Source organism: Poecilia latipinna, unplaced genomic scaffold (genome assembly GCF_001443285.1).
Source record: "Poecilia latipinna isolate Pla-1442-1.1 unplaced genomic scaffold, P_latipinna-1.0 Scaffold1479, whole genome shotgun sequence".
NCBI lineage: Eukaryota > Metazoa > Chordata > Actinopteri > Cyprinodontiformes > Poeciliidae > Poecilia > Poecilia latipinna.
The window spans coordinates 1-21,202 of NW_015114095.1; the positions used below are offsets into that span (position 1 = coordinate 1).

Here is a 21,202-nt window from a genome sequence, read left to right on the forward strand (position 1 = left end):
TTTTTAAAAAATTTAAAACGGGCCACAGAGGCTATTTGTTTTTATAAGGCGGCCTTTACTGAACGAGTATTTCTGATCTCCGTTCTTCATTGTCAGCTGGCTGGCCCTGTAGCGCTCGTTCAAGTGTTTAAAGGTCCACTCTGCAGGCGCATGCTGAGGTCTGCCTGACTGGAGATCAGGAGAGGCAGAGAAGGCATTTGATATGGCGCAGTCTGGTGCATTTGTGGCCCTGCAAAACAAGAACGTGCTGTGTGACTGTGGGGCAGCTTCTCCACGGGTTTAACCACCGGCCCACTAACCCATCGGCCCACTAGGGAAATCTCCGGTAGTCCTGTATGCCAGTCCACCCCCTGGTCAGAGCAGGGATGCATCCAAAAGTAGCAGGATACCAGCACTCAAGGAGCTGCAGACCCTGGCACTAGATCCCGCTAGTCTTGCAAAAGATGTCGCGTGACAATACAAATGTTAGAAGTCGACCTCACAGATTTGCACCATTTCCTTGTTTTGGTCCACACACCTGCAGGGCAACTTTTTCACAAATACATCTCAGGTTGTTGATGTTTTTTGGAGCAAAATTATTAATTTGGTTTAAAATATCATTTATGAATAGTTTTTCACAAATCTTTTATCAGTTGCATCTATACTTTTCATTTCACCTTTTTCCCAACAAATACTCATGTTATGAGTACCCCACATGTATATAGTAATATAGTGGTGCCTAAACAAATTCACAAAGGTTCAGTTCTATATTAACCATTCCTGGCTTTTGTCAGGCAATCTGGCAAAAGATACAGAAGACTTGATGATCATCCTGTCACTCACTGGAGATAACACAAAGTTTAGAAATGTTTAGGTGATACAGGAGAACCAGAATTTAACTAGTTTATGAAAAACCTCATTAAATTACAGAACTATGGTATGAAAAAAAGTCCCTTTGCGCTACATAAAATGTACCACAAACAATATGTAATAAATCCAAAGCCACAGTCATGTGGAAGCATTGTATCATTAAAACAGTGTACACTGAAACACTGACAGCATAAAGTTTACACTTAACACTCATACTGGACTCAAGGTTATTCAGTTAAAAAGATACAGACTGGCTAACTGTTATAGCCAACATATTGACACACAACATTATTTTCATATTTAGATAATTTAAAAAATATTTTAACAAATGAAATTATTTGAGTTGAAAAGCATGTAGGATGTCTTCAGCTCAAAGCAAAATGCTCAAAAAGGAAACAAACTGACATAATCAGCATCAAGTACAAGGCACGTGATTTTAAAAAAAGTTAACTGCAAAATATTAAGACATTTTCAGCACAGCAAGAATGCCACGATGTAAAACACGTTCTGAGTGTGCGCGTAGGCAGATTTCAGAGAAAGAGGGAGAGAAAAAGAGAGAGAGGGAATCTCTTTCGTATCAGTTTCAGAGGAAAAGCTGTGCAGAATCAGACTGCATGCATGACGTGTACACACACACACGCACACACACACACGCACCTTTGGTCTTACTTATGCGCTCATCCCTCTGTTTCCACTTTTTTCAGTCCTCCAGGCCGCCATTTTGTGACTTCTCAGCAGAGAAGAAAAAAAAATCCCAAAATGTCCACCATCCAAAATGAACTCGGTAAAAGAAAACTTCAATCGTACTCCATTTCTGAGAAAAGGAGTGGGGGGAAGGTGTTTAATTCCACCGCATGGTTTTAGTTTAGCAATGTTTCCTCTTGTAATTTTATATGGAATTCAGTTTTGCAGCTTTCTGTCTTGAGGATTTGTGCAGAGATTTGATCAGTTTTCCTCGGCAACTTTATGAGCTTTGAGAAAACTCATTCCTCTTTGAGTGGCTCTGGGCCCATGATAATGTCATCTCACTCTCCTCCCCTTTTCAGAGATTTGTGTGCGATAGAGGCCTCCGTAAGAGACCAAGCGCTAACCTTTACTGCATTGGCTCACACTTAATCCCCTCACCCTGGGGTGACTGGCATACACACACACACACACACACACAGTGCAGAAAGCAGTACAGTGGTACCACGCCCTCCCCACTGGTCGTTTATTGTTGAGTCATCTAAATTCCATGATCTTATTTTAAGATAAAGTATATCACAAATTAATGATATTTTCTCCAATGCAGTGATTTACACTTAATGTATTTTGACTCTTTACTTGCCTTATTTGATGAACTGTTAGGTATAATACTCTAGACTCACTAAATACATGTCTATACAAAGAGAGTTGGGCAAAGTTGAATTTGTTCTCATAATCGGCTGCTGTAAACTGATGTGTTTGTGTTTCAGTTTCTTTATCAAGACATCACAGAAAGAAAAAGCTTAACATAAATCTAAACTCTTCATTTAATCAGCATTAGATGCTGAGTGTTTCCTGGATTAACAGTCTTTCTCTTCTGTCATTTATTCATTAACTCCAGTTGAGGTTTTGCTTTGTTTTCCTAAATATGGATAGTTTTCCTTTAGGGAGCCTTAAACTTTCCCCACAGAAAAGGTCCAGAGGCGCATTTTCATTTTAGCGATGTTACGATTACCAAACAAAATGCTGAAGGCAGTAAACGGTGGAAATAACTTTAAATGAAAAGTACTGACAAAAAGTAATAGTTTTAAATTGATCTGTAAATGAACAACTTTTAACAAAATCCAACATGGATCCTAAGGCGTCGTCATCCACTGATGTTTCCTCTGAGGATTTATAACCCAGGCAGTAGAGTTCCAGCAATAAGCTTTAACCACAATATGACTGAAAATCAAAGATAAAGCAAGGAGGTTAATGATCATCTTCAGAACTTAAAATGGTGTAAATATATTTTCAGTCTGTCCCAATTAAAGCTTTTCATTTAGCAGTTGTTTTTTTTCTGCCTCAGTTTTGAAACAGAATATAAAAGGCATACAGATCCACTGCTATTACATAAATGTTTGGTTCAGTCATTTTAACACCTTGCTCTTTGAGTTCTAGTTAATTATTTTTGCCTCATGTTCTATGAGCAGCAGTGACTGAACTAGCTGGTTTTAAGGGAACCATGGTCAGTAATTTATGACCGACCAGCTATCCTAACACACACAAGCTTAAATTACATTTTTTATTTTTTGCTTAAACCTAAGCAAGTCCTCAGCTAAATATCAAATTTGCCAATCTTACGAAAAATGTTGCCACATTTGTTATGGCAACAATAAAAACTGTTTTATTAATTGAATAAAACTAAATAATTTGTCCTAATTTTATAAATGCAATATGAAGAAAATATTCCAATCTATCTGGTAAATCTAATCCTTTGCTCAGACATTTGTTTACCCTGGTTAAAATAAAAAAACATCATAAGTCTGTTTCAATCACCCATATTTTATATGAAAAAAGCCTAAAATTGTCCAAGAATCATATTTTAAATCTACATATGCTTAACATTTTATTACTATAGTAAAGTACTATTAGTTAATACTGTTAATTATGTATTGATTAACCTTGTTAGTTATATGACTGCCACCAGTTTGCAGTTCTTCTATGTCATGATCAGGCTAATTAAATACAGCTAACACAGACTCACAAGAATGACAAGAAAAAAGAAAATCTGTTTTCACGATGGTAAATTTTCTCCTGATCAACGTTTTGTGTTTTGGATTGTGTGGCAGATCGCAACACACACGCAATAATTCAAATTTTAAAACACAGTTCCATTCAAAGTTACATGGAGTCACTAAATGTACACATTCATTCACACGTGTATTTGTGTCTTGTGTTTCCCCTCAAAAAAAAAAGACATTGTTATCCACGACTTAAAGCTCATACATGAACACACCTCCACTACACAATCACACAGTGTGGCTCTCAAACACACGCTCTGTCCTTGATACCCTCAGTAGGAGGGTGGGCTCTGCAGACAGGGTGCCACGTCCCTTAGTGGAGCTTTGGATTATGGGATAGCAACATGAGGTAGGCAGAGAAGGTGCAGACAATGAAAGAAAAGCGGAGAGGAACGAAAGATTAAAAGAACAGGCAGATTGGGGGAGCAGGGCAGATGCGACAAAAAAAGAATGAAATTCATCAAAGAAAGAGACTGTGATTTAAAGAAAAATCTTTATAGTTAACAGAGAAGCAAAGAAGGAGAAGAGGGAGGAGGGGGGTTGGGTACAAAACGCAGAAGTATGGATGACTATAGAGCAACGGATATGCTAAATGAATGAAAGTGAAGATGAAGTGAGGATGAATATGGAAAAAAGAGGATGAAACCAAATGAGCAAATAAAGACTTACCATGTGCTGTTCCCCACCGTTTCACTCCTTCAGAAGTTCTGCGCTGAAAGTTGGAAAAGCTGCCGAAAAGGTGAGAGAGGAGAGAGGAGAGTCAGAGGTGGCCATTCATTTTTTAAAGGAAAGAACTGAATTAAAACATACTAAACCCAATTAAAGTGAGTGAAACCCAAACCCAAAAACTACAAAATACTCAAACGATACAACCACATATTTACATGTACTGAAGTGATTGTCTTGATTTTTAACATTGGTGTTTATAAGCAGCATGTGGCGAGTCTATTACAGAATATTATAAATTAAATGGATAAAGACGCTAAGAGTCTTTATCATAAAAAGACGAGTCAAAATTTCTGTGTCAAAGACACACACTGCAGTAGACACACAAATGAACATTGTATGCACAATGCAGAAAGCGGTGTGTATACATTTGAGTGAGTGCAGAAACTGACCTTGCATGTGTGCATGTGTTCGTGGCACAGTAACGCTAAATGATAGCCTTCTAGCGCCATCTACTGATGTTAGTGTTATTAAATAGATTCTGAAGGAGAAACTCAACTTCATGCAGCAGCAGGCAGGTTTATTTAAAATGTGGGAAAAACAATTGAAATTATTTTTTTAGTATATTGAAAATGAAATTATTTTCTGTTTACTTTCCCTTTGTTTATTTATTAAAGTTTTACAGTTAAAAAAAACATTTAGGTGATGCATAAAATACATATATCTTTGATAAGGAAGGTAAAACACAAACTTTAATTTTTCCACATAATGTCTTAGATTCGTTGAAATGCTTTTCTACATAAAATTTGCAGAAATTGATTGAGGTCATGTGCAGGAAATGGTTTAAGATGGTGGACTTTGGGTTATAAAAGTTTCTTTATCAGCATGTACTTTATAAAAATATATATTAAATTATATAACAAAATATAAAATATATATTCAGAGAGAGTATATGGAGTATATCTAACACAGGCATAAAATATTTCAGATCTCTGCAACCCAGTTATAAATGATGATACATATGCAAACATCAAAATCTCATTGAGTTCAGCTGTGAAATTCCTCCATCCACACAAAGTTACATGATCACTCAAACACACAAGTGTTTAATAGAGCTTCAGTCTTTGTGTTTTGAGTGATTGAATCTTGGAGGAGATGAGGGCTGAACTCTAGTGCTTGAGTAGTGTTTCAGATCCAGGAGCAAATAATCAGCTCTGTTGGTGGTAGATCTGTATATTGCATGCCCTGTACTTGGAAGTGTTGCGTACAGGCAGAATGACTTATGACGCATTCACATTTCTTCATAACCATGGATATTATTTGAAATACTGCCAGATAAAAACAGGTACTCATCAATTCATAAATGTTTTCAATGAATTCTGAGGGAGTGTGTAAATTTTACCTAATATTAAATTCTAAACGTGTGCGCTTGAACAATGCATTTCTTGCCAAGTCTTTGCTTGATGATTTTAAAACCAATCGTCAGTGGGATTTATTTTTTCTAACATGCTAAATTGATCACTGTAATGCTCGGCTCTCTGCTCGCTCTAAGCAAAAACAATTTCACTGCAGATATCAAAAAACCCAGCCAGAACAATGTTGAAGAGGACCAGGAGGAGAATTCATGTCATATTGATTTTAAAGACTGTCGTGGCTTACTGTGCATTTTGAAATTGATTTTGTTGTGGTTTGATATATTTATATATTGGGTGTTTTCCCTCAGGCTTTAAAAACACCAGTTGTCAAACCACTAATAAAAAACAATCAGGACAAGTCACTATTGCAGAATTACAGGCCAATCTCCAACCCTTCATTCATCAGCAAAAATACTGAGAGCGCCGTTTCAACTGTTAGTTTCTTATCAATGACCAAATGCTTTGACAGTGACTCTGGTTTCCATGCTCGTCACAGTCCTTAGTCTGCCCTCGTCAAAGTGTTCAGTGACATCCACATGAATACAGGCTGTGGAAGAACCAAGGTCCTGGTTCTGTTGGACCTCAGCACAGCCTTTGACACCGTTCATCATTACATATTACTAAAGCGACAGGAGAACTGGGTCAGACTCTCTGATCCAGGGCTCCACTGGTTGGAATCTTGCCTAAAGAACAGGGACTTCTTTGTGTCATTAAGTCACTTCTCATTGAAGCAGACAAAAGTCACGTGCGGGGTTCACCAAGGCTCAATCCTGGGTCCCCTCATACTCGATATCTACATCCTCTCAGTAACTCAGATTATAACAAGTAAGAATAACTATGCAGATGATACACAGCTCTACATTACAATATCACCATGTGACTCAAACTCACCCAAGTACTGAACAAATGAGTAAAACAAATCAATGTATGAACAGAAACAAAACTGTTGTTCACACAGTTTTGTTTCTGTTGAACAGAAGCAAAACTGAAGTTATTATATTTGGACCTAACACATAGTATATACCTTAAAATACTTTTGTTTTTAAATCCCTGAATGGGTTAGCAGACTTCTTTTTTTAATCAGCCTTCTGGACCACTCAGGTCTTCTGGTTTTAGTCTGCTCTGACTAAAACAGAGAACTCTACCAAACAGAGAAGCAGCATTTTATGCTCCACTAATCTGAAACAAACTTGCAGCAAACTGTGAAAATGCTGAAAAACAGTTTCTTTAAATTGAGGATAAAAACCCATTTGCTTAGAGTTCTTTGCTTGTTTTATGTTTGGTTCCTGTATTGTGTTTTTTTTATCATGCAAAGCACTTTTAACTTCCTTGTTGCTGAAGTGTGCCATACAAACAAACTTAAAACTTGACATAAAATCATTCATGGTTTTTGTCCAACCTATTAATAGTTAGTTTTTACCTTTTAAGGCCTCCAGATCTTCCAGCTCTTCTGAGAAGATCTGCTGTTACTACCTACAATTGAAACGAAAACTGATTTTAGAATTTATCAATATACAATATAAATGTGCTGGGTTATGTTTTATTTGTCTTGTGGTTAAAGCTGAATGAGTCTTACAAAACCTTGGTCAGAGCAGCAGAAGCCTTTACTTTAAATGATTGTACTCCTGACTATTTAAACATTTTCCTCTAACTGCATGCAATAATTTGTTAAAACTAAAGTTTACTGAATGCCACAGTACCTCAATTTGTTTGTAAATCTTTTGAGACCTTTGCTTTAACATTGTTACTCTGAGTCTAAGTCCTAAGAAAATTGCTCTATTGTGTATTTTCTGCCTCGCTTCTATATTGAATTTTTATCTTGGTGCGGATTAGAGATAAAGTAAGTGTTATGGGAATTTGTACCACTTTCATTCTACAATCTGAATGTTAAATAGGCTTTTTTTTAAGAAGCTATTAAAACAAGGAGACTTTCCGCATTTGCAGAGACTGAGTGAGAAAGTTGCTGTAACTTGGGTTGTATTCGTATTTAGTGGTTGGAAGGAGGAAGCAGTAATATTCAGCAGGACAGTCAAAAACTAGTACTAGGAACTCTACAATGTCTGCCTACACACTTTTTATCAATCTTAGAAGATGAACAGTACTTTGAGTTAGCAAGATTAAAATATAAATTTCAGATAAATTTCAGATGTCCATCAACAGGTTTTGTACATACTTGTGAAATCACTAGTCGATACCTTATGCTGTCTTAGAGAAACACACATTTATATCTGATACAGATATTCATCTAAGTTTATGTTGGCAACCTGTGGATTGGGAAGGAATCACAGGAAGATCAACCTTAGCTGAATATCCAAATTAAGATTTTCAACCTTAGTTTAGTTCTGTTGTGTGTTTTACCTGTTGTAAAACTGCTGTTTCTCTCCACTGTCTCCCTGTAATTGCCAACCATGGAGAAATGCACTAAATGATTATATTTAAATGACCAAATCTATTCTTTAATTATATAAATCAAGAAATTTGTATAGCACCATCTAAAACAACTCTAGTTCCACAGCACTGTAACAAATTAAAAAACTAAGAAATGTATTTATGTATAACACAAAGAATAAAGGTAAAACAAAACATTAAAATCGGCTATAATAATGTAAAATGAATCACAGGTATCTCAAAAAAGGTCTCAAAAAACAAATAGGTTTTTAGCTTAGATTTAAAGTATGTGGTAGGAAAATGGTAGGGGCAGCACACATGGAAAGGAGTTTGATTTGATGGTTTGCTCCGTTATTTGTTTTTGCTGACTACCATTTACGTGTTCGTAATTTGACTGAATGTGAACATTAATTAAGGTTTTTAGCTTGCTTATGAGCAAAGTTGGACATAACTTCAACTAGTAAATTGTTGGTATGTGTAGAATATCCATAAACATCTGTTATACGTCATACTGCACGTATGTTGGTTCAAGGAACATTTATGACAATGGTCTATATAAGATAAAAATAAAATAGAAAATAAATAATAATCAAGTAAATCATATGTGTAAAACTCAGGTCAAATTGGCCCAGAGTGTAAACACATTTGGCAATTGGAAGTGTCTATTAGGACTGCCCCAATAGCAGCACAGTTATAGCAAATACAAATCCCAGAATGCTCTGCTGGTGCAGCAACATGTCAAACAGGATCCACACCCTGCACTCCTCTGCTAAAATCCATCAGCAAACTTCATGTGACCAATCACTTCAGGTCAAAAAAGGAAAATAAATCCCCCCCAAAAAGGTGGAAAACAAAACAATACAGCTATCTGTTTACAAAGGTAAATGACAGGAGTTGTGAAATGTTTTTCTCATGTGAAACATTGTATATCAAACACTGTATAATTGCTAGATACGTCTTAATCCCTACAAAAAAATTTAACTGTTTTGTTTGATGTTCTTACTATGAAGGTTAAAAAATGAAGTGGAGCTTTTTTTTTTAAAATAATTTAGTTTGTTATTTTTTTTTTCAGTCTTCTACTCCTTGCAAAAGCAACATTTTGTCTTTAAAATCCACCTATGTAGTTCAGCACAGTGATGCTCGTCTTTCCATTCAACACAAGCTCACAGCTGTACCTCTCCTTTTTCCTCAATTCCTGAGAGTAAGGGGAAGAAGATGCTAGAATATAGAAAAAAGCAACAGAAACTTTTCAGAACCCAGCGGTGTAGGTTGAGCACCTTACTCCCACTGCTCTCAGTGCATCAGAACTATGGACAGAGATTCACCAGTGGAGCCCTGTTCTCAGTTCCACTCTGCTACCCAGGTGCAGGGGTACCACTTGTGAGCCAAAATAAAGTTTTGACATGCATACACTTTTATAACCTGGTCTGCTATATCTGCTCTAGTGCATTATGGAAGCAATGCATGAGTTCTAGCTCCTCAGAGAAAATAACGCTCTCTTTTTGTAAAGGTTGTGGGTTGTTTTTATGCATCCGTTTCTCCCCCAGAGCACTGCATGGTTGTGATGACAGAAATTTAATCCCAGTAGTTTTCTGGGTTTGAACAAGGCAGCATGTCCACACATAGTCGACCCTCTCTTGCAAGTCTTTACCCAAGTGGAACCACTGTCAAATAAAACTTTGGTCCAAGAAATAGCAGAAAGGAAAAAAAGCCTCTGGTGGCAAGTTTCTTTTCCTACTGCGAGGGAGCACAATGATTTGCAGTGTTAGGATGATGCTGTAGGCTTATATATTGGTCCTTGATAAAACTGAAAATAAATAAATCAGTCTGGCTCCAGATAGACTAGTCCATCGCTGGTAGGATGTGGACTCCTGTCTGACCAGGCATTATCATTTCATTTTCATTATGTTATATATAAGATATCAGAATGAGAATAAAAAGAAATCATTCCAACTTCTTATTGTGCAGCAAGGCCTGTTAACTCCTTAACTCAGAAAATGTTCCCAACCCTGCATCCCAGATATTACATCAACACTGGATAATACAGCAAGTCACATCCAATGATGCTGTCCAGGGCCACAGAATTGGAGCCAATATGTGGTGACAGGAAAGTCGAGCTGGTAAAGTCCTGCTTGGTGGATGAGAACGGGAACACAGGTCACAAATTGGAGTGGCTGTGTTTCCCTGGATCAGTTTTACACACACTGCAAAATACTCACAAATAAGTGATAATATTGTTGTCGTGATTTTCTAAATAATTGCCATAATCTACCACAATTGATCCATTGTAAAAATGCAATGCATAGTAATTATTTATTCAAAAAAATACCACTCTGTACCTCAGAAGACAAACAAGTAGTGTTATGGTGTGCATGAAATGCAGATATTAGTTACCAAATAAGCGAATGCATAGTTAACCCTTTGGAAGCCTTCAATTGGAAAGAAAGTGTCATGTTGACGGTTAATGGAGAACGACCCACAAACAGAAGTGGCAAGAGCAGCAAATAGATTTTAATATTTACTGAAAAAATGATGAACAAGAACTTACAATAAACAATGGAGTACACAGGGAGCGAGACTAGGGGCAAACAAGGACCAGATACATGGAGTTTATCAGGGTAAACAGAAGAATTCAGCAAGGAGTGAGGCAAATAAATACTGGGAGAGTGAATGTCAAAACAACAGACCGGGACTGATTAGTTAATGGTTTGCAGGTGTGAAGGGAGAGAGCCGAAGGCAGGATGAGAAGACAAGGAGAGAATGACAGAAAGGGGCGGGGAAGAGTAAACCGAGGAACCAGGAATTAAATCTAAAGACAAAAATTAACTCAGTACAAGAAGTAATTAAAGAGAATCTAACTTAAAAATAACTATGAATGACTGAACTACTCTAATGATTGTATATAAGATTTACAAAGACGGGACATGGCACAACAATAATGAAGAAACAGATGAACAGACAGAACAAAAGGGGTGGGAGCAACCAAAGAGGCTAAAACAATGGTACCAATAAAACCAAGGAGAAATGTTATTATAGTAATTACATTAACACTTAATGCTGATAACTAATAATAAGAAAAGATAAAAAGACACAAAGAGTATGAAAGAAAAAAACGACCATAGAAAATTTGTGGGAGGAGCTCCTGAGCAGGGCCAAGAAAAGGCTGGAGGCAAAACGTGAAGCAGCACAGTGGAGACACAATAAATGCATCCAGTCGTGACCAAGAGATCACACAGAACCATGGAAAAGTTAGCTTTTATTAAAAAAAAAAACAGTTGACCCTTCCTATGTGTATGCCACATTATATACACCCAAGGAGGAAATTAACACAACTAGTAAAGACAACTGGAGGTTGTTGACCATAAAAGAGTAAAGCTGGGTATCGCAATAAAATCTGCCCAACTTCACTGGGACGCTTTCATGACAAACTGTTTCTGGATAATGACTTTCTTTATGGATGAAACAATCTTTTTAAAGCAATTCCTTCTAAGGAAAAGGAATCTGAAATGCAGATTTCTGTCTGTGTCAGTGTCTCTGCTGATATCCCATGAGGTCACATGATAGAGGCATAATGGAGTCATAGAGCATGGATGATTTGCTCCTGATATTCAATATGATTCCCTCTTTTCCCTCGCTCACTGTGTCTGAGCACTGTGTAATGACTCTTGTTAATTTCTCAGGGGAAAAGCCCTAATAAGTGATCATTGACAAAAGGATTTCTATGGAGATGTTCACATTATCTCTACTGAGTCGCCTGACGCGGCCAGTTTGTCTCTCGCTGCATGTCTGTCACTTCGTGATTATAGCGCCACTCATATCGTCTACTGCAGCCTTAGACATTTGTATAAAATTTATTACTGAGTTTTACAACTAGACACTGAAGCTGCAGTACATTTTGGAGAGAAGTTTTGAATATTTGACACAATACAGGCATGACTGTCAACTTTAATAACTTTTTTTCAATCTCCAACAAGTTCAACACTTTTTCTTTGAGTTTTTGTTCTGAAAATTAAAGTGCTGTTTAATATATATATTGATTCCAAAATTATTAAATTGGTCATTTTAATTAAATTTTTAATCAAATATATAGTAAAATAATGCATAAAAATTAAAGTTATTATCTCCACGCATTTTTTTTAGGAAGTATATTATTAAATTATTTAAACTGCTGCTATGTCTAAAGAAAAAATGTACTCTGATGGGTTACCCTGCACAGTAGCTAAGACGCTGACCTGTCATTTTCTCTACAGCATTGAGAGATAAAATAAATGTCTGTTTTACAGTGCATGACCAGAAAGTAAAAACGACTAAAGGGTTTTTTGGGGGGAGAGAGGTTTGGGGGTTTTTATACATACATTTTTTTTTATTTAAGATAGAGATATTAATTGATTAGAGGGTTTATTTATCTCAAAGTACAAACTAAAATTTCGAAACTTCTGGATTTATTGAACTGTAGGATGATTGGCTTTCCATAAATGCTGGGTGATCCAAACAAGATCTTGTGTTCACCAAACAAGGAACAATTGGATAGAAAACTTTACAGTTTTTGTTCATTTTCCTTCACCAAGCATTTTCTGCCTTCATGCATCTGCCATAGAGATGCAATAGAGATGTGAAAACCTTGATATTGGCTTCTGAAAGAATACTTGTCATTTCTAAACTCCCATCAAAACACACTTTTAAATTAGATTTCACTTTGGATTGTTTGTATCCGTTTTCCTTACTATCTACTTTAGTATATTAATGTGAATACAAAAGGTAAATTATTGATTCTTTATGTGACCAGATGCAATAATATAATTCAATTTCTAGCTGAATTCTTAAAATTGTTAAGAATTCCGTAGAATTTAATCTTCAGAATATATATTTCATGAAACGGTCCTCCGTATTCCTTTAAGTGTGAAATCAGGCTTCCTTACAAAAGCTAAAAATAATATTTTATTGAGTCAGACTGGTATGATTTTAATATATAGGTATCATTTAGCTCATCACTAAGGAAGTATGAATGGATGGGTATAAATTATGGCAAAAAAGTGACATGCACAAAAAATTCAGCTGGAGAAACCTAGATGTGTTTATTACTCCAAGTTGTTCTGTGTTTTTTTCTTACTTTACCACATGAATCCTGCAAAAATAAATCTGAAACTGCAAATAAGCAACCATTGCTTGTTTCCACATGCATGTGGGTTTGTATGCACAGAAAGGCAATACAAATATAATCTGTGCTGACTGACAAACACCACTGCTTTTTCATTGATGACAGAAAAAACACAAACATGGCTGTCGGTGAACCAGTCTGTCTGAGCCATACAGACTTATATTATTTCTCCCTGACCTTCTATCATTAGCTTGAGGTCTTATGTTGACCCAGTACTCTCAAAGGAAATCACACACATCAAGCCCCACGCAAGATTGTTACGGTTACTATTTAGAGATGGAGTGAATCCATGTTGATAGAGATTTGGGAAGGTGTGGTTTGGGTCATGGGTGAAACTTTGTTATGTGGACATGCATTACTGCCTGTGGTGTTATATACAGATGGTCTGCAGAGACAAATTCTGGCATTTATGAGATAAACGGCAACAAAACATGCCATGTTAGCTAAAAATAATAGCAAATTAAATCCCGTTACTGCTGTCAACAGCCTTACTAAATATATGCATCCATGTATTGAAGCAATTTAATCTGCATACACTACTTGAAAAGACAGCATTGTTTTTAATATATTCTAATTAGGGGTATCTGTTAACCGATTTTCTTAATTTTGGGAGATCGCCGATATTTACCTGTGAAGTTGATCTCATCAGCCTCAGCAAAGGTCTAAAAATCATCCACTGTCCTCTTCTGTTTTCCCGTGACAGAGGTTTGACTGACACACCGACCCCTCATGTCACGCCTCCATGTTTGCCTCCATAGTCACCCCACTGTTAAAAACTCAGTAACTTTCTTGATATATTTAGCAACATTCCTGACAAAAAAAATGGTATGGACCAAAATACCAGCAGCTCAGTGTTTTTATAGCTTCGTAATCAGCGATCAGTGAGAAAATTGCAATCAGTGCATTCCTAATTCTGATTTAAATATTAAATAAATCACCCACACAATTCACCACCATTATAGTGTCATTCCAAACGTGCAAGTTGGTGACAACAATTCAAGTTTAATTACTTGAAACCAATGCCAGCTAGGAACTAATAAGCAACAAGCCGCACCACTACCAAACAGGACTAACAGAGGATTCTCACATTCAGAACATGGTGCTCATACTGAGAGGGAGGAAGAGAGAAACAACACCATGCCATTTACACTGATTATTCTCAAGTTTTTCAGGGAGTTGCAGACCTGTCTTTCTCAGTTCACTGTGTGACCCCATGTAGTCCAACCCTGACATTTCCCTTTCTTCTAATGCTCTTTAAATGGGCCTAAGGGCAACAAGACTCATGCAAAGCTCCACAGGCAGTCTTTATTATCAAACGGAGAGGGAAAGCATTAACTTGGCAGCTTTTTTTTCCTAAATGATGTTTTTGTCTCTTCCCTCTCCAATGTGTAATTTATATTATTACAGTTCAAGATTTGAGACACAGAAGAACAGGTGAGTAGTATTCTTATCATAACAGGTCCACAAAGCAACTGCTGGAAACCCAATTATTGTTCTGAAGATGCCTGTTACCTGTATTTGTTTCAGCTGTGATTTCAGGTAGTTATTCTCGCCCTTGTTTGTCTGAGCTGAATCCTTTCTGGTGCCACTTATGCTTATTCCACCAATTGAACTCTTAGCTTGATTGTTCTTGCTGCTGAGATTAGAATTGCTCAACGTTTCAACACATTTGGACGTTTCTCAGAATCAGAAGGTTGTTTTTCAGACATCCAGACCAGAACATCAGACACAAACGTTTTCTGTGCTGCCCAGGAGTAAGTCCCACAGGAATAGGTTCATACTGAGGTTTTACTGCAAGCAGGAACTAAATACGTTTCTGTTCTTTAAGTTGTCTGCAGCATTCTCACTGTCTGAGAAAAATAATACTTTTAGAGACCTTTAACGGCCTAAAATTTAAAATTTATGCAAATGCATATCATAATTTACAGTATTAAAATGACACGTTTAACCAATAATCTGCTCAGACCTGAAGTGCTTTCACATATTTAACCATTGATTGAAAACAAATTACTAGATGGGTTGCCAGAAAATAAAGATTACCAAAGTCCACTGAAATTAATTTCTCACAGCATAAATATTTATAAGCTTGAAAGAAATTTTTCCTCCAAAAAAATCGTTTTATCCAAAGTTAATTAATTAGTTCACAGAATCAAAGGCATACAGGGGTCACTTGTAAAAAATGGAAAGAAAAAGTAAAATTCAGTGTTACAAATTTACTTGAAGTCTAAAATGATGAAATTAAACCTAACTGAGCTTAATCCAAGATCTGTCAGGGATGCACTTATACTATTCTGGAAGTCTTTAACCTCCACGTACATCTGTGCATGAGATTCTGCAATATAGCATGACAAGTGGATACACCAACACTAGCGAGCATTTAGCTTGCAGAGCTCATCTTGGCATCTAAAGGAGCAACCTCATTTCATCATTGTATGCGGCAGCGAGTTTCTGCATGCTGCCTTCTCTGCAACTCCTCCACAAATGAGTAGTGTGGTATAAAAAGATTTAAAGAGTTCAATCTTCACTGAAACAGTGCGTAGCATATTTACATCTCAGCATTAGCTTATACAAATATTTACCAGCAGACAGATCATCAGATATAAAATGTTGTAATTACCCAAAGTAGAACTAAGAACTGGACTCGGCCATAAGAAAGTCAGAAAATACTGAATTCCAGTCTTTCCTAACTCTGACATTCCAAATATTACTCTTCTTTGCATTATAATGAATGTCAAGCTTTTCTTTTGTGAAAAGGCCAGCACTGTATGGAGAGATGGGGAATGTTTATGCCCTTCTCAACAATAAAACTTAATAAAGCTCAAGTCTAGGAAACAAATTAGCACACACATCATCTACACGCAGTCATAGTTACTCTACAAACACACCCACATACACACCTTAGGGTACCATCCACCAATATCCTTTCTGCTGAGTAAAAAATGTTCCAGCACATTAAATAATCAGCCTCTTCATACGGTATGCCTGGGATGCTGAGGCAGGACAATGACAAAATAATAGGAAAGAAAAAAACTAAGCTTGCAGATAATGAAGGTTTTGTGTATTACCGCCCAAACAAATGTATAGCAACACATTTGGGTCCTAATTTGTTAATATATCAATTGTCCTCTTTTTGGAGGGCTGACTACCAAGAGCTATCCTGCAATTAGAAAGTTGTCAGTTTTGTTTTAGGTTTCTCTTGTAACATGTCAATGTGCCCTTGGGCAAAGCACTTAAGCCCAAACTCCCCACTGATCTGGGCATCGGGGTATGAATGTGTGCGTGTTGCTGAGTGAATGTGGCTCTGCTGTAAAATAAGACTTGAAGCAAATCAGCAGTGACACTGAAGAAACTGCAGGCATTTCCAGCAAATCTTGTGTTCTACACGTGGCAACACTCTCCTGTATTCATTAAATGTGTGAACAAAGAATTAGTGTTGAACACAGGATTTTCTTATAAAACACACACACACACACACACACACACACACACACACACACACACCTGGTTGGAATGTTATAAAACCTTATGAAGGAATGTGTTGTTTTCTGATAATGCCAAACTTAATTTGTTAGACCAAAATTCTTAAAAATAGCTTTGCACTAAAAAACATTACAGTAGATTACCAAAAGTAATCTACTGTAAAACTGCAGCAAAATATGGTGGTGGCACCATTATGCTCATGATGAATTACTTTTCCTCAAATAAATGACCAAGAATGTTAAGATTTCTGTAAGGCTTAAAGAAAATGTATAGCTTGGAAAATCTTAGAGTCCAGAACTTAATCTGACAAAAGATGTGAGGCCACCTGAAGAAGGCTGTGGACAACTCATGTCCTCATAATCTGATAGATTTTGAGGATTGTTGCCGGGTAGAGTGGGCAGCAGGGTTAATAATCCTTCCCACTCCTTCATACCAGCATGACTACATTTCCCATGGTCTTTATATAAGACCTCCAGCAGTTGGTGCAAGTGTAGCAATTTCACCAGTCTGATCAATCCCCCAAGGCTCATCCCTATGCCTCAATGTGCCTCAGACTGCTGAGTCCAAGTTACTGACAAAGAGAGGAGTGGGAAGATGAAGGCTCTGCATGTCTGCGTAACATCCATGCAGAGATGGGAGAAGTCCTGTTGCATTGAAAAAGATATTTGGATAAAAACAGATTTTTTTTTGTTAGAAAGTGTTTTTATGAAACATAACAACATAATGTTATGTTGTTATAACATAACAACATAATGTTATGTTATGTTATAACATAACAACATAATGTTATGTTATGTTATAACATAACAACATAACATTATGTTATGTAGAAATAAATTATCATGTACTTTGTAGCTGTCTTAGTTTTTTGCTGAACTTACCCATATGATTTAGATGTTATCTTAATAATGAATATCTGGGAGCAATTAATTCTGTCTAGTTTGAGTAGTCGTGAATCTGAAAGCACCCTTCAAATTCTGACTGGAATGCAATATTTAGATTTCACTCAAACTTTCTAGTACTTGTGTCTACTGTGTGGGTATTAAAGCAGTTAAATAAGCCTGGTTTCTCTTTTATATCCTCAGGGCAGGGATGTTAATCTTGCTTTGCCCAGGGGCTACTTTTGCAAAATAACAAGAGCCCAGAGGCCAGGTGATAAACAAGACTTATCAGATGAAGCAAAGAAGCATCAAAACTTTTCTGAGCGATTTTCTAAATCATTGTTTCCAAATTAACTAACTGAATAACTACCCGGACCTAATCTGATACAACCATCAGACGATATGGGTGCACTGACAGCAGTTTTCTGGCCAATCTCTGATTACCAATCTTTAAAAAGCCTGGCCTGCCGACTCTGGTTTTGGCTGATATAATTTATTTATTTTTTTATGAAATGACAGTAAACGTAGCAAGAAAGTCACTGAGGTGGCAAGAGTGAGGTGGCTATTGTTAACGACAAACATGCAGACATGACCCGGTGGGTCGGACTTCAGTCTAAACTCTTTCACTGCAGAGCAGAAGAGGCTGATTCTTAGATCCTTGCTGAGATCGATGGATAAGATTAGCTTCACTGATCTCCTAGAATTAAGGAACATAAATTGGTGAAACCCTATTAGACAACAGCTTTTCAAGTTTAGTTTGGAAAAGAAACCATGTGTGAATGTTTTTGAAAATATTTTTTAACTAAAAAAGCTCTGTCCACATCTTCCACAGCCCAAATATCCAGTCCTTACAATGGCAATGGGAAGACGTTGGGTTGGAAGTGGCCAATGACAGGCCAGGCAGACAATTTTTATACTTGTAAGAACTGAAAGTAGGAGTTTGCCTTTGGCATTTCGTCATATAAAATCTAAGCTGAACTGAGTTCAATCAGCTTACGCCTCGATAACACCTGGTGTCCAAAGTGATATCCTGTTACTCAAGGTCAGGTCTAGCCACTTTGGTACCCTAGGTGAGATTATATGTGTGTGTGTGTGTGTGTGTGTGTGTGTGTGTGTGTGTGTGTGTGTGTGTGTGTATTTTGGTGAACATTTAAGAAATAAATATTCACCAAAACACAAATTATTATGTGCAAACCAAAAAACTTCTAAATATTCTGACCAGATCACTTACAGGACATGGCAAGTCAGCAGGATCTGTTGGTGCACTCTTTATTTCAGATGCATGGATGAGCTCCTGTGAGGTGGAGGCAACAGGAAGAGCACTTTGTGGTGTTGCAGAAGGCCCTGGGGTGGGATTTATATGTCTCCATAATACATCTGAAGAGAAAAAGAGGATTATGATTCCACAAATACAAGTAAAAACATAAGAAATGTGTTTTGCTCAATATACTGTACATCTAAAATACTCAATAAACTTTCTAAGATCCAATTTAAATCAGACTGAAATTATCACAGTGAAATGCAGAATTCAATGAAGCAATAAACTTCAACAGGATATGGGAATGTTATAATGATCCTAAATTGACAATAATGTGTATCGTTTTGTAATGAGCTAGCAGAGTTGACTTGTTTTTGCTAGTTCACAGTTTTTCTTGATTGCCTTAACCTACTTAAATTCACCCAGTTTCACTATCTCAGCAGAGCAGAAGACTCCTCTTGCACATGCATGAACTATTTCTCGTTAGTTTGACACATCTTCCTCACCCTTTTGCAAAACCGTTCACACAGATGTTATACAAGCAGTCTAAACTCCACTGTTTTCTCCATGGTAACCACATTTTTATTTTCTTTATTACTTATTTCATGATAGGTTTTTTACTTTACATTTACAGTATTTCAGTTTTCAACCACAATTTTAAGAAATGTTATGGAATCAATAAAATTTGCTCAAAACATTTCTGATTTTGAATCCAATTTTTTTGTGAGAAGGAAAATTTGAGACCAGAAAGATAAACCGTCATGGATAACACGAAGCCGTTACCCATTGCAAGTTGTGTTGTTTGAAGGCAATATTTGTTTCATATTTGAAATATTTTTGTCAGTTACGTGTCATTTTGACCATGAGTGCCAAAGTTTAGGCCTGTGTGTTACCCGTCATGAAAACATGGAGTTTGAGTTGACAGCTAGATGAAAGAAATCAAGAAATGCTAGCTAGGCTATTGGTTAGCTCCGTGTTTGGCTAGCTAGCTTAACTGCTACACAACACTCTGCTAAATAAATACAAACAGGTAATTTCATCACATTAGTTTTACTGTACCTCTTTTTCTGTGAAGTTTTTTTTTCTTCTTCTTTTCGTTTTTTTCCTTCCTAGGGCACGGGACAATTTAGGACGTTTCAAAACGATGTTTTCTGTTACCAAACTCATCTACCACCAGTGCATAACGCGACAATCCATTTCCGACAGGTAAAGGTGAGGTGAAGGTGGGTCTGGGGAGGGGCTGGGGAAGAACAAACCAACCAGTAGAAAAAAATGGGGGGAACTAAACAAAATGTCATTATATTTAGATTAATATATTTTCCTATGCAGCTAAATTAGTTCAGATTTTTTTGTATTAGGAAATGATTATCACCTATTATTTTTTAAGAAATAGTGAGTTTCTCTTTTTTTTTTCTTGTCCCTTTTTATGGCGCCCTCTACACTCCTGGCACCCACTACATCAGCCAACAACCCCAGACCTTCTCTCCTCCATCTCCAACCAAGTTAAATTACAAATGTAGTGAAACTTATGCAGTGAAAATGAACAGTTTAATTTCTATACTTACCTCCAAAGATTTCTCTCCACATCTTTTCACAGATGTTGCCAGGAAGAATACTAACATGATTCATCAAGATCAGGTCATTATCCCAAGTTGTCAATAAACTGACCTAAAGCTGTTCTGTTTCCAGAGCCTCTTCCCTGCTTGTGTCTCAAAAAAAAAAAAACTAAGCAACAACACAGCTGTGTGCCTGAAGAGGTGAAGATGAGAGTGATGTTTCTATGAACCAGTGAGGAGTCATTTTAAATTTAGTTCAGTCTGAGTTTTAGGAAAATACTAAACTTCTTTAATTTTCAGTTATTCACTTAAAAAAAAAGAAAGAAAAGTTTATTCCTTTTACTGCTGGCACTTTAAGAATGAAAAGTACATAAATACTAAGAGAAAATTAAATTTTTGAGATTTCTAAGGAAGACAAAAAAGATGAAGTTCCAACCACCCTCTGACACACACTCTCAAAAACACACAAAGCAGAGAGGAAAGGTAATCAACACTGGTATGTCCATGCTGAATGGTTGTCCAGGAAACAGGTGTAAATAAACAGCCAAGGTAAAAAGAAGAGAAAGAGACACTCTATCTCTACAAGAGGAATAAACATTCTGCATGTGTGCATGCGTGCGTGCGTGCGTGCGTGCGTGCGTGTGTGTGTGCGTGTGCGTGTGTGTGTGTGTGAGAGAGAGAGAGAGAGGGAGAGAGATAGAAAAAGAGAGAGAAATCCCATAGCAAACAGTACGAATTAATCTTGCAAAAACTTGAACACAACAACAAAAACAAAATCATTAAAAAACTAAATAAAAAACTAAA

At 36.8% G+C, this 21,202-nt stretch overlaps 1 long non-coding RNA gene across 1 annotated transcript; it reads right to left on the reverse strand.

Moving 5' to 3' along the window:
• Nucleotides 1-4,258: 4,258 nt before the first annotated feature.
• On the reverse strand, nucleotides 4,259-20,051 carry LOC106962969 (uncharacterized). The gene is made up of 3 exons (XR_001428090.1): nucleotides 19,902-20,051; nucleotides 18,816-18,961; nucleotides 4,259-4,324 (listed from the first exon to the last, which is right to left on the reverse strand). It is a non-coding gene; the product is annotated as an uncharacterized LOC106962969 (long non-coding RNA).
• Nucleotides 20,052-21,202: the final 1,151 nt, after the last annotated feature.